The 14556-nt window shown below is 40.2% G+C and overlaps 1 pseudogene across 1 annotated transcript; it reads left to right on the top strand.

Moving 5' to 3' along the window:
• Positions 1-128: 128 nt before the first annotated feature.
• Positions 129-5057, top strand: LOC306888649 (extracellular calcium-sensing receptor-like; annotated as a pseudogene). The gene is made up of 6 exons: positions 129-319; positions 1398-1675; positions 1799-2632; positions 3656-3865; positions 3952-4075; positions 4156-5057. The product of its transcript is annotated as an extracellular calcium-sensing receptor-like (transcript).
• Positions 5058-14556: the final 9499 nt, after the last annotated feature.

Below are 14556 nucleotides of genomic sequence, written 5' to 3'. Positions count from 1 at the left end.
TTGCCCTATACGCACAAGGGTGCAGGAAGAGCTGGTAACGCCAAACTTTGTCAATGTCTGTACAAGTCCTATTGTTGCTCCCACTTTCTGTGCTGGTGCTTTTACCGTGTGCAGTGTGTGGGGCTGGGATGGGGTTTTCTGTGGCAGAAGAGACTCTCCAGGAAAAGTGTGTGAACTTGTATGCTGCACAGAACTTAGACAGTGATGGTTTCTACCAGGATGGTGAAGTGATTATCGGTGCTCTCATTAATGTTCATAACCTTGCTGCAACTCCTGACCTGAGCTTCACCAGAAAAACTGAACTAACGCCATGCTTAAAGTAAGTGATATGCCCTTTTTCATTCTCTTTCCCATCTCTCTCCACACCTGTCAAATACATGGAGTCTTTGTATTAATGTGTTTGGCAGAATAATATTTAATAAATGTTTACCTAATTTGTTCTTTGAGATTTCCCCTGCAGGTGTAGGATTTTAAATATGAAGAATGTATTTATTTTAATTTGATTTTATTTGGGTTATGTATTACAGGTGCTTATGTTTAAGGTTAACAGGATTGTTAATAAATATCCTGTAACTCAGAAAAGTGCCTATATATGTAAAATTGTACATGTACAAACATTTAAACACAATGTGCTCATGTTTATTGGTTTATTGATGTTTGCAGAATTAAGCATTATACAAGTTTGTATTGTTTCGTTTTATTCATTTTTCTATTCTTATTCTTATGTACTGAATGCATGCATATAATGTGTATTCAATAATTTACTCAAATGTACTAGTAATATTTTACAATAAACGTCCTTAGTTAACATTAGTTAACTACATTAGTTAACATGAACTAGCAAGAAAAAAAATCTTCTTAAGCATTAATTAATCATAGGTAATAGTAATTTCATCATGTACTAATACATTAAAAATGTAATTGAAATCAAAACTTGTATCTCTTAATATTTAATGAACCTGAACTAACAATGAACAGGTGTTGTTTTAATTAACTAACATTAACAAATATTCATAAATACTGTAACCATTGGAATTTATTGCTCGTTGTTAGTTAATGTTAGTAACTTTATCATTTTAAGTACCTTTTACCCATGTGTCATTTTAAAATATCTTGATCTCAAGTTTTACAAAATTTACAATTCAAGATTTATGAAGATTTATCTTCACTTTTTTTAGGCTTTAAAAAAAAAAAAAAAAAACATGCTAACGATGTGAATTGTGAACATAGTGATGTTGTTAACACATTACTAACCCATTTATGTTGTGTGCGCAGAATGCTCTCTCTCTCTGTTGCATGTGTGTGCATTATATAATATATATATAACGTTTTCTCCAAGTTATGCTTTGTGGCACCACTTCACATTATTATACTGGAAATTGTTTGTCTGCTGTCAGTTTTCAGGAACATTTAGTGCGCTGGGTTCAGGCGATTGTATTTGCAGTTGAAGAAATTAACCGGAGCCCCTCTCTGTTGCCGGGGGTCCAACTGGGTTATCACATAATGGATAGCTGTTCCCGTTACCCCCCACAGCCTGATGGCAGCTATGTCAATGATCAGTGGAGGAAACAAAACTTGTGGCACCACTAGACCCGCCAAGGTCATCATTGGAGATTCTTCTTCTACTCAAAGCATTCTTCTGTCCAGGACCCTGAGTCCCCTGCAGATCGCAGTGGTGAGGTTATTTTACCCACCAAGAAATGCTAAAATGCTAGAATTGATGTTTGGTTTTTTGTAAATATGCAATATAACATTTAAGTGCATGCTCTGTCAAACATTGTTTGAAATATGCTTTCAGATCAGCTACCTGGCCAGCTGTCCGTGTCTTAGTGACAGGCAAAAGTACCCTAATTTCTTCCGCACTATCCCCAGTGATGCCTATCAGGCACGCACCATGGCACAGATGGCCAAACGCTTCGGCTGGACCTGGGTTGGAGCCGTGGTTGCCGATAATGACTATGGACGCGGGGCTGTGCAAGCGTTTGAAGAGGAAATCAAGGGCACGGGAATCTGCTTGGCCTTTTTTCACACACTCTACCGAGAGCAGTTAGCAAAGGATGTGGCCCGTGCCGCCACAACAGTCCAAGCCTCTTCTGCCCGCGTGATCCTGGTGTTTTCTTGGTATTTTGATGTGGAGGTGTTTCTTTTGGAACTGATCCATAGGAATGTGACAGACAGGCTGTTCCTGGCCAGCGAGGTCTGGAGCACTAACCCCTATCTTTTGGCCAATCCCCAGCTCTACACCATCACTAAGGGAACACTGGGTGTATCTTTAAGAAGCATGCCCATACCTGGTTTTGAAACGCATCTCCGGCAGCTACATCCTGCCCACTACCCTGATGATGTATTCTTGAGGATCTTGTGGGAAAATACATTTGACTGTAGCCTTACGAAAAGCACTTCCAAGGCTTTTCAGAACGCCCTGCCTTCATGCAGTGGCAGAGAGAGTCTGGAGGGGGTTCAGAGTCCATTTACCGATACTTCTGATCTGACAGTGACGTATAATATCTATTTAGCAGTACATGCTGTTGCTCATGCACTTCATTCTTTGCTGGCGTGCACCCCACAAAATAACTCTGATCCTAAAATAAAACTAAAGTGCTCCTCTCCAGACAACATCACTCCAGCACAAGTATGCATTACATGTGACTTTTTAAAAAAAATATGTTTATAAAAAGACATATTTAAAAATGTATGAATGTCATTGCGTCAGATAACAAAATATTAACACAACTAAACAACTGGCATTTATTTTAAAGAAAGTAAGCACAATTTTCAAACAAGATATTTCACAATAAGAAGTCGTTTTACAAGAAGTTGGATGTTTAAAATATCTTAGGGTTTTTATATTTATTTAAATATTTTATTTTAATCAACTGAAAATCATACTCTTTCGGTGTAATTTTATTTAAATAATTTATTATCAGATTATTCAGATTATGTCTAAAAACATTGTATGTATAAGGTTAAAAGGACTGTTAAAGAATGAGCAGTAAAAAATTGCCAGCTCAGAACATATATCATTTCAGAACTTTAATTACATACTTATTCAAATGAACACAATTTGAGTGTTTGTTTTATATGCGGCCACTTCTTCTAAGTAAGTGGACTTTTCAGTTAAAGCGTTTATTTATTCACATTTAAGTATTTGCTATTAGTTTTAAGAATCTGGATTCAAATTCTTCATTTTAAGTATTGGTATATATTTTTTCACATCATTATCATTTAACTCATTTAAGCATACTTTTAAGAACTTCATAACAATGTGAACATTAATGTTTATCTATCTTGATAAGCTGCTTTTTATATTTACTTTTTATTATTATTATTGTAATTATTCATTTATTTTTTTATTATTATTTTGTATAATTTGTTGTTTAATTGTATTTTAGAGAGTTGTTTATAATTTTTGGTTATATTTTGTTGTTATTGTTTTTATTTTTTGTTTGTTTTATTTATCTTTTTTTGGCCTAATAACATCTAGCAAAGGGACTACCAATGAAAACTAGCCTCTGGGCTTATTTGGGTACATTTACCTTCATGAATGTTCATTAATGTACACTGTCCCTTTTTGTGAAATAAATAAATTAACAAACAACAATTTAATGGTTGTTCCAAACATATTAAATGTTCTCTCTTTTCCTGATATGTTCAGCTTTTACAGCACATTGAACAAGTTCATTTCACCACTCAGTCAGGAGAGGAGTTTTATTTTCTGGATGGCACCATCCCACCTGTCTATAACCTGGTGAACTGGCAGAGAGCTCCTGATGGTTCGCTTAAGTATGTTTCCATTGGACGAATGGATGGGAACCAGCTCATTATTAATGAGTCGGCCATTTCATGGCCTGGAGACACTGGGAAGGTGAGATAGGCTTCTAATATAAATCTAAACAATTATATATATATATATAAAAAAAGTCTAATCTATTGTGTAATATGTGTTTTCAGATGCCTGTGTCCGTGTGCACATCTGAGTGTCCCCCTGGGACACGTAAAGCCATTAAGAAGGGTCTTCCAGTGTGCTGTTTTGACTGCCTGCCCTGTACGGAGGGGGAAATCAGTAACATTACAGGTCATTCTCTAACAATAATTTATAAAGTCACTAAATACCATAAATCTTTAATGTTCCTCTTTTTATTTTTTTTTCCCTAGGCTCAATAAAATGTTATCGCTGTCCCCAAGAGTTCTGGTCTAATAGTTTCAGAAATGAATGTGTGCCCCGTGAGACTGAGTTCCTCTCCGTTAGAGAAACAATGGGCATAACGCTGATAAGTGTTGCTGTTTTGGGTATCATCATCACAGCTACAGTGGCTGTGATTTTTCTGTACCATAAAAGCACTCCGATAGTTAAAGCCAACAACTCAGAGCTCAGCTTCATGCTCCTTCTGTCTCTCAAACTCTGCTTCTTGTGCTCGCTGGTGTTTGTAGGCCAGCCATCGCTCTGGTCATGCAGGATTCAACAGGCTGCGTTTGGGATCAGTTTTGTCCTATGCATCTCCTGTATTCTGGTCAAGACAATTGTGGTTCTAGTTGCTTTTCATTCCACTAGACCTGGATCTTCAGCTCTTATCAAATTGTTTGGACCAGGTCAGCAGAGAGGAAGTGTCCTGGTCTTTACCAGTGTTCAGGTGGTTATCTGTGCCATTTGGCTCTCTGTCAGTCCACCTTCACCTCACCGTAACTTTGGAATCCAAGGGTCAAAGGTCATCATTGAGTGCACAGTTGGGTCAGTTGTGGGATTCACCTGTGTTCTGGGCTACATTGGCTTTCTGGCTGTTGTCTGTTTCCTGCTGGCCTTCTTTGCCCGTAAACTTCCAGATAATTTTAATGAGGCAAAATTCATTACTTTCAGCATGCTGATCTTCTGTGCTGTGTGGATTGCATTTGTGCCAGCATATGTCAGCTCGCCGGGGAAGTACAGTGTAGCTGTAGAAATTTTTGCCATATTAGCCTCTAGTTTTGGACTCTTGTTTTGTATCTTTGTCCCAAAATGTTACGTTATTTTACTCAAGCCAGAAAACAACACTAAAAAGTTTCTTATGGGAAAAGCATAAATATACATGTGAGTAACTTTCTTTTCTGTTTCGTGATTCTGTTTCCCTATAATAAAGCTGTTCAGAGTCACAGCCATGTTTGTTTCTGTTATTTATTTAGTGCAAGTGCTTCTCAAATCTGTCCTGAAGATATCGTCCAATTTTCAAAAGTAAATTTTCAAAACGGACAAAAGTAATATTAATAGTAATAATAATAACGGAGTGTCTATTTACACTAAGTGCAAATAGCCCATCTTGTTGGCAAAGGCTATTTACACTAACTCCGCCCACTAACGTGTGATTGAGTTAGTCAACAATAAAAAAAGAAATTAATTCAACATCAGTTTCAGTGGCGTAGATGGTAAGGCACATGTTTTTTGACGCGATCGACCCGAGTTCGAGCCCACCTTTTGCCAAACATTTTTTTCTCCCTTTTCAAATCTCATATCGCATCAGAAAGGCATTTATTTTCAATAAAAACGAAGGAAATAATCAAAAAGTTGAAAATAAAGTATCGGGTAGGGTTAGGGTAGGTGTAGGGAGGGCTTTATTGTCCCAATAAGGTGGCATCCATTTAATAAATTTGAATTAAAATTATAATTTACACTCAGTACGTTATTATTGCGTACTGTTTTATAATGTACTACAATACTGAGGTGCAGATAATTGCCACTATTCGCAATAAGTAGTATAAATAACAGAAAATCTTGCTATTTTAACATAGTGTAAATAGAATCTATAGCTATTTGCACTTAGTGTAAATAGCATCTGTCACTAAAAAAATATGCTATTTGCACTTAGTGTAAATAGCATCTATCGCTATTTACACTTAGTGCAAATAGCCGCTGCCTAATAATAAAGCTAATTCAAAACCTGCTATGAATATGTCCTAAAACACAGAACTTATAACTTATATTATAGTTAATAACGTTCAGTTGTAAGTCATTTTTAAGTGATTAGTTAATGATGAACTAATAATTTCATATTCATAAGCAATTAATAAGTGATATGCTAATAATTTGTTTTGTTAACCCCTCTACAATACGGAATATGATATCAATGAGGAAAAAATTATTTGTGCTGTTTTTCCTACTTAAAATTGGACACTATAACAATATAAATAAAAATGTTCGTAATTTTTTTTATTTATTTTTTAAAAGTTTGTTGCCTAAAGGCAACATTGTACCACAACGGAAAAATTTAAACATTTGACATTTTCATGCAGAAAAAAAGAAATATAGTTATTGAAAACATCAATTTCTTTAACCAAACACTTGAACAAACAGAATTATCTAGTTTTTAATATATTGCACACCTCATATTTAATAAAAAGTGACATTTCATATCCAGCTGTTGCTCTCAGGCAACATTGTACCATCGTGGATCACAAGTATAGCTAAACTTTCATATCTGCTGTCATACCAAAATATTATATTCAGTGTTGTTTCAAAGTAAAAAAAAATTAATCATCATAACCTTATACTAATATGCACTTTATCCTTACAAGCATGCACATACACACACAAGCACATGCATGCGAAATCTCTTACTTCACTAATGACACCTCGCTGCTTGGGAAAGCTGAGGAAACAATTAAAATCTACAGAAAAATCCTAATATGTGCAGATATAGTATGAGAATTACTTTTCTTGCAAATGCATTACAAAATCATGCAAAAATTCGAATACATTTAGATAATTCTAACCCTTTTCCTTACAAATATCATATACTTGTATTCTAACCTACACTGTAAAAAAGAAAGTTGAGCCAACTTAAAATTTTAAGGCAACCAGCTTCAGCAGATTTTTGAGTTGTCTCAACTTGAGAACTTAAAATTTTAAGTTGGCTCAACTTTTTTTTAGTGTAGTATGCCTGCATGGCCTTATGCAATTCCATTACGGTACAATGCTGCCTTGAGGCAACATGCAGAGTTTTGTAATTTCCTATGATATATTTGATTATATTATGTAAAGTTTTTGAAAATACTTCTTTAATTTCCAATGAAGGTGACTAAGATTTTTTGTAGGCAATTATATGTATGGAAATTTATGAAAAATTCACTTTTCATTGGACAAAATACGGAGTCGTGGACATGTGCATATGTCCTGAAAGTGGAAACAAAATAGACCCCTGTGGGTCATGTGACCACTTTTTTTGTTTGTTCATTTATTAGTACTTGACCTCTACTTCCCCGAGACAGCATTGATCAATTAAACGAGTGTCTCATTTTATTTAAAAAAACAAAAATATGTTGTGTTGCCTGGAGGCAACAAGGTACCATAGAGGGTTAATTCAATTACAAGTAATTAGTTTATGATGAACTAATCATTTACAAAACATGACTATACATTCACAAATGATTAAGTAATATGCTAACGATTTACAAATCTGTCATAAGTTATCTTTAAAAGAATAGCATCATGAAATAATCAAACAGATCCTTAATGGTTAATAGTTACTAGTTAATATATTATTAATCACTTATAAATCATTGAAATGTCAACATTGTACTATTATCTCAATAAACATTATAAATCATTTACAAAGCTTTCTGCATCCCCTAATCTAAAGTGTAAACTACTCAACACTTGTAAATGTGTTACACATCATTTGTAGATCTTATTTACCTGTTACAAATGATCTGTAGCTGTATATAAGGCATTTACAACACTTTCTGCATCCCCTAATCTAAAGTGTAAACTACTCATCAGTTGCAAATGTTTTACAAACCGTCCGGTTACAGGTTGTCTGTGTTTGTATATACATTTGGGAATGTATAGTCATGTTTTGTAAATGATTAGGTCATCATCGTCACTTGTAAATGATTTATAACAATCTACAAAACACAGTTAAACATATTAACATATCACTTATTAATCATCTATGAATGCATAGTGATGTTTTGTAAATGATTAGTTCATTATTAGCTAATTACTTGTAAATTAATTAAAACATACACAAATTGTTAGCATATCACATATTAATCGCTTATGAATGTTTTGTAAATGATTAGTTCATCGTCATCTAATCACTTATGAATGACTTATAACTGAACGTTGTTATAAAGTGTTACCCAGGTGATTATGCAGAGATATACTTTCATGATCAACAACAAATCAGTTTACTATCCCTGTCTCTACCCATGTGTGTTGTCAGCTTTCATCAAAATGTCAATACTGATCCAACATACTTTAAATATTGAAATGTCAATCTCAACAAAATGATGGTTTGGATGAAAACTGAACATTGTATCAATGTCGCCTTGCTATTTGGGTTTGAACATCATAGAAAGTCATTGGAGATAAGGATATGAAAACCCCCACCCCACACCTTTAATGGTGGGGTAAGTGATTTCTGGTAGCCAATGTTGATATTTCAAATCACCAAAACAAACACGCCCTTACCCCAAAAGGGTCTCACCCCTATTTTGATAGCTCCGCCCCACACATACATACACAAACCAGGCAAAGATTTGTTCTGTGAAACAAAACAAAACCAATGTTACTCACCTATCCAAAAGAAACAAAGCAACCTTGGCGTCTGATCACAGGCCTTCCCGCTCCTTGAGTTCTCTCCAGCGCTGGAAAGCTGATCCGATATTTACACGGGTCCTACTTCTTGCCTTATCTTAACACCGTGTCTACACCAGACGCGAGCGGCGCAACAAAATACTGTAGAACTCATTATAATCAGTGATGCTGTCTACACTGGATGTGGTGCGACGTGAAACAACAAATCCCTGACAGTATACTGCCGAGCGATCGACAGAGAGTTAGAGATGGTATTTACTGTTTTGCGGTGCTAAATTCCCTACACCTTCTACCTTATTTTATTTATTCTCAGGTTAGGTAAAGCAAGTCAAGTCTGCCCTATCCTATAAGCATGTAAATTTTCATACTCACAAAATAGGTCTCAGAAGACTTCTCCGTGGTCTGTTCTGCTCAAGTCTATAAATCAGAGTCTTCAGGCAGGCGAGCTTCTTAGTTATAATTAAGTATAGTTTTACTGTATATATGTTAACCCTCTGGTTGTGTTCGGACTCCGGTCACGCCCGTTGTGTTCCCGGTCAAAAATGACCGGAATCCAAACAACTGCTTATAAATCTGTCATTATGCTATATTATCACCAAATATTGGATTGAATCTTTTTGTCAACTTGTTTTCTTTCATTTAGGACTGGTTTTGTGTTTCTATTTGCTTCTGATTAATCGTAGGCCTCATTTATCTGAAAGTAGGTACCTCATTTTTTGAGTGAAAAAATAATTTTTTATGAATAATTTTCACAATATTAAACAAAAAATTATAAAAATGTGCACTGTTTCTCACACTAGTGTACTTTAATGTTTAATCAGGAAGTTTGCTTTTAAATGCTTTTATTTTGTACAAAATTGCAAAAAGTCACACTCGTGGTGTTAAAATGACCGGACTCCAAACAATTGCTTATAAATCTGTCATTATGCTAGATTATCACCAAATATTGGATTCAATCTTTTTGTCAACTTGTTTTCTTTCATTTAGTATGGCCTTGCCAACGCCCCAATCCAGCTCCAATGGGGCTGGATGCCATGGTACAGACTTGGCCGAGGCTTCATCTGTACACCTTTCCCCCAATTGCTCTGCTCCCGGGAGTTCTGGAGAGAATACGTTGGGATGGGCTCCTTCTATTGCTAGTAGCCCCGTTATGGCCAGGCCGAGTGTGGTTCTCGGACCTGATTTCCCTCCTCGACGGCTCTCCGTGGGAGATTCCCGTCAGGAGGGATCTCCTCTCACAGGCTGAGGATATGATCTTCACCCCCGCCCGGAGCTGTGGGTGTGACCTCTGAGGGGGCACAGCTCGTAGCTTTCGGTCAATCAACCGAGGTTGTTGAGACCATCCCCCAGTCCAGAACTCCCTCTACGAGGAAACTGTACGCCCTGAAGTGGAAGTTTTTCACTTCATGGTGCGGAGACTGCCAGCTCGACCAAGTTAACTGCCCGGTTGGTACAGTTGGAGTTCCTGAAGGCCCGATTCTCCGCAGGGTTGACCCACTCCACCCTAAAGGTCTACGTGGTGGCCATTTCGGCCTACCACACCCCTCTTGGTGGCCAGTCAGTGGGAAGACACCCCCTAGTTAAGTATTTCCTCCGCGGTGCGCTGAGCTACTTATGCTGGTGGATCAGGATGCTATTCCATAGCCTCGAGTCCTCTGATCTCCACTCGCCTTTGGGGGTCAAAGCTCACTCAACTTGAAGTGTGGTGGCCTCCAAGGCCTTGTAGCAATTTATAGGCTCAAAAGGGAATTGTATATAAATAATTATAATTAATTACAATTATTGATATCGGCTGACAGTAATAACTGTAGCAGAAATAAATTGCCAACAACTAATCTGTTCGTCCAGTGAACATTCAGTGTATATTCATATCAACTCTAAGAAAGGATATTTTCTGGGCCACAGAAAATACTTTCCTAAGCATTAATACATTAGAGCATGTAGTAAGGATCAAAAATCGTAAAGGGACATTAATTTGCAAGGCAGAATCAGAAACTCATGTAATTTGTGCACAAGAGTTTTATTGTTATTAAACACTAACGCAAACTAGTCTAACAAACAAACAAACAAACACACATACAATCACTCATACATGGGGAAAGGGCAAATCAGAGTTGATGGATGAAACCATCAGGAAACCAGACAATGAAGCTATGAAAAGAGTCAGTTAAGCACCTGAATGAAAGCATGAGCGCCATTTATAACGGGGTCTATAGCTTATACTAAACTCCTGTTTTATTTAGTTAAATGTACGATACTTGCAATGCCTTTGGTCATTGAACGAGTGTCCGGATGCAGTCCTGGATGAAAGTTATTATGGTTGGAAGGTTTGGTAGTGTTGGAGTTCTTCAAATTCTTCCGGGTTTGAAGGGTGATGAATTTCAGAAGATGTTATTCTGGCTCGGTGGCAATTGGGAGTTTCTTCCCAGGTAGAAAGAGAAAAAGCGCTAAGAAAGAGATCTGCTGAGATCCGAGGATCCTTTGTTGAAGGGAAGTCAAGGCCGCAAGGCCTGGCACAAAAACCTAAGGGTCCAGAAGAGTTCTAGCTCACATCCTCCTCATCCTCTTAGGATCTAACAGGACCGCAGATTTCAGGGGCGTCACTTACGTGAGAGCTTTATCTGCTATAGAGGTCACACCTCTAGGGAGTCAAAGAGCCTATGGTGACTTGAACATTTGGAGGGAAAGTTTATGACTCTTTGTCTCCATGCATGGTAATTTGCATAAGACCTGGATTGTAAGTTGATATACAAGCTATTAAAGATTTTTAGAACACTTATATGTTGCATAGGTATCGAGATATACACTTTTAATTAAAATCACCCGAAGACGAATTGATAGAGATCAAACATAGTATAAGTGAGTTAATATTAACTAGTGTTCTATCATAAGCATGCATAAAACAGGACACAATACACAAGAACATATACAAGAACAGTAATAATATACACAATGACCTAAATATATGTGTGTTCATTCAAAGAAAGGTTTTTCTATGAAATAATTAGAGAAGAGTCCATTTTTATGGCATAATGTCTCTTCCCTAAAGGGGATATGAAGTGAGTGTTGCTCTGCCCACATTCCTTTGAGCGATAAAACTAGTGTTATCAGATCGGTTGCCATGGAACCGGGGGCCTGAAGTCATTGACAGACATACTAGCACCCAGTATGTGTATTGGGTGAGGGCTCTGTGACTATTTGTTAATCTAATAACTAATTCATTTGTTAAATCAAATGCAAAATTGTGTGTCTGGTCCAAATGCTACAGCCTTTCTGGCAGGTGTGCCGATGCAGGACATCTGCAACGCTATGTTCTATGACCTAGATTTGTGAGCCGATCCAGGCTCTTCTGTTCTCTTGCCCCAGCTGTGCTCTTCCACACTAGGCAGGGATTTGCAAGTCTGGCGGCGTGGGCATTTCGTTCCCATAGCGTTTTCTGACGCAGCTCGAGTTCCTGAAGGAGAACGTCCCAGGTTACGTATGTAACCATGGTTCCCTGAGGGAACAAGATGCTGCGTCTCAGGGCCATACTTCCGGCATCCCTGCGAGCGCTTGGTTCATTCCTAGAATGTCGCCCATGACGTCTCACCCTTCCAGTGGACTGATTACACATGTGATTCAGAGTGTGGTCACGCTGAAGGCGTTCCCATAGTGTTTTCCAACGCAGCGCCTTGTTCCCTCAGGGAACTATGGTTACATACGTAACCTGGGACGTTATATGCTTGAACTGTTTTATATACAGAATCTCACAGAAGTGAGTACACCCCTCACATTTTTGTAAATATATATTTTTTTTACATCTTTTCATGTGACAATGGTGAAGAAATGACACTTTGCTACAATGTAAAGTAGTGAGTGTACAGCTTGTTTAGCTGTAAATTTGCTGTCCCCTCAAAATAACGCAACACACAGCCATTAACTCTTTCCCCACCAGCGTTTTTTTAAAAAGTTTCCAGCCACGGCCAGCATTTTCGATGATTTTCACCTAAATTTGACGGCCCTCAGAATATTTTCCGCTATGAATATATGAACATATTATATATCAAAATAAAGAGCCAAGCCTCTGCTTTTAATAAAAAAAATAAATAAATAAAAATAAAAATAACTATTTTATTCTATCTTCATGTGTTCATGTTCCCTTCCAGGAACTTCGAGCTACGTCCGAAGACGCTATGGGAACGCTATCAGCGTAACCGGCGCTCTGAATATTTTATACAACAGTCTAATGGATGGGCGAGGCGTCACGGGCGGGGTGACGTCACGACCAGGAAGTTATATAAGCACGTGCGGCGGAGCCGGCATCAGCTTTCTGTCATTCAGCAAGCGCTCTGTGTATTGTCAGTCTGATTCTTTGTCTGGTGAGTCTTATTTGGTGTTGTCTGTCTTGGAAAGCCAGGGAAAAATGCCTAAAGCTAAGGCAAAGACTAGGGGCGATCCCAGATCGCGTTTCAGGTTGTGTGTCAGTCCCTGCCCTCGTTACATCACGAGTGGAGACACACACAGCCTGTGCGTGGTCTGTTTGGGTGCGGAGCATGCGGCATCAGCTCTCGAGGGAGCTGGTTGCCTGCACTGTGAGCGGCTCCCGCTGCGCACACTCCGCACCCGGAAGGCTCTCTTCGAGAAGGGAGCCTTCGCGAGCCTCCCACGCGGTGCTGGCCCCGCTGCTGCCGAGGCAGAGCGGCTGCTACACTCGTGGGGCTTGCAGGCTGATCTGGCTGGCGGGAGTGAGACGGGCATGTCTCTATCTCCTCCCGTATCCGCCAGATCTGGTGTCCCGTCTCTCTGGGAAGCGGTTACTTCCCCCCGAGATGAGGACTCAGCGCTTCGTCTATCTTCCTCCGAGGAGATTGATGTGACGAGCGTTGAAGAGGTTACGCCGCCTCTCTCGCCCCAATACGAGGAGCTTTTGGAGGTGGCAACTCGGGCAGTGGCCAAGCTTGACATCAGTTGGCCCCCCGAGAGAACAACTGTGCCGCGGTCCAGCCTGCTGGACGAGCGTTTCCTGCGCTCGCGGCCGCCACCTCCTCGCAGGAGCCTTCCGTTTTTCCCCGATCTCCACACCGAGGTGTCGAGATCGTGGGTGAAACCATATACATCCCGCCCTTTCATTCCCGCGTCAGATTACTACGGTAATGTACGGGAATTGGACGGGCGTGGATATAGGGCGATGCCCCGGATTGAGCAGACGCTGGCGGGCTATCTGTCTCCTTCCACAGCATCGTCCTTGAAGGCTCCTACCCTGCCCACCAGGCCTCTGCGCACCACATCATCCCTGGTGGGCAAGGGGTATGCGGCAGCAGGACAGGCTGGTGCGTGTCTGCACACGATGGCGGTGTTGCAGGCGTACCAGGCCGAACTGCTGAAGGATTTAGATGAGCTGGGGGATGTCAGAGCTGAGGATATCTCAGAGCTCAGGAGAACCGCCGATTTGGCTCTCCGCGCCACCAAGGAGTCGGCCCGTGCTATCGGCCGCTCCATGGCAGCTATGGTGGCAACGGAGAGGCATTTGTGGCTGACCCTGTCCGACATTAAGGAGAAGGACAGGGTCTGCCTCCTGGACGCCCCGCTTCAGCCTTCTGGCCTGTTCGGCGACGCCGTGGGTACCGTCGTCGACAGGTTTCAGGAGGCCCGTAGGCAAGCGGAGGCGTTTCGGCGGTTCCTCCCCCGCCGCTCTCTAACTCTGGAGGCTGCTGGGCGGGAGCAGCCTCCTCCGCATACTAGTTCCTCGCACAGGGCTGCGCAGAAGGAGAGCGTCGCCTCTCGTGCTCCCCCGAGGCGGAGCCGAGGGCAGCGGCGCTCCGCGCCGGGGGCCTCAAAACCCAAGACAGACCTGAGGGATGTCTTGGCGGCCAAGAGGTCCGCGGCAAGGAAGTCCTGATGGGCAAGTCCCAGGACTTCGGAGGGTGACCCCTACTGGGGTGGAGCGACTCACACCGCAGCTCACGGTGACCGTCTCCCCTCGGTGCCCTCCGGGGATCTGTCTGCCAACC

This window comes from Barbus barbus (assembly GCF_936440315.1).
Source record: "Barbus barbus genome assembly, chromosome: 22".
Taxonomy (NCBI): Eukaryota; Metazoa; Chordata; class Actinopteri; order Cypriniformes; family Cyprinidae; genus Barbus; species Barbus barbus.
This window is presented reverse-complemented; position numbering and strand designations above follow the sequence as displayed.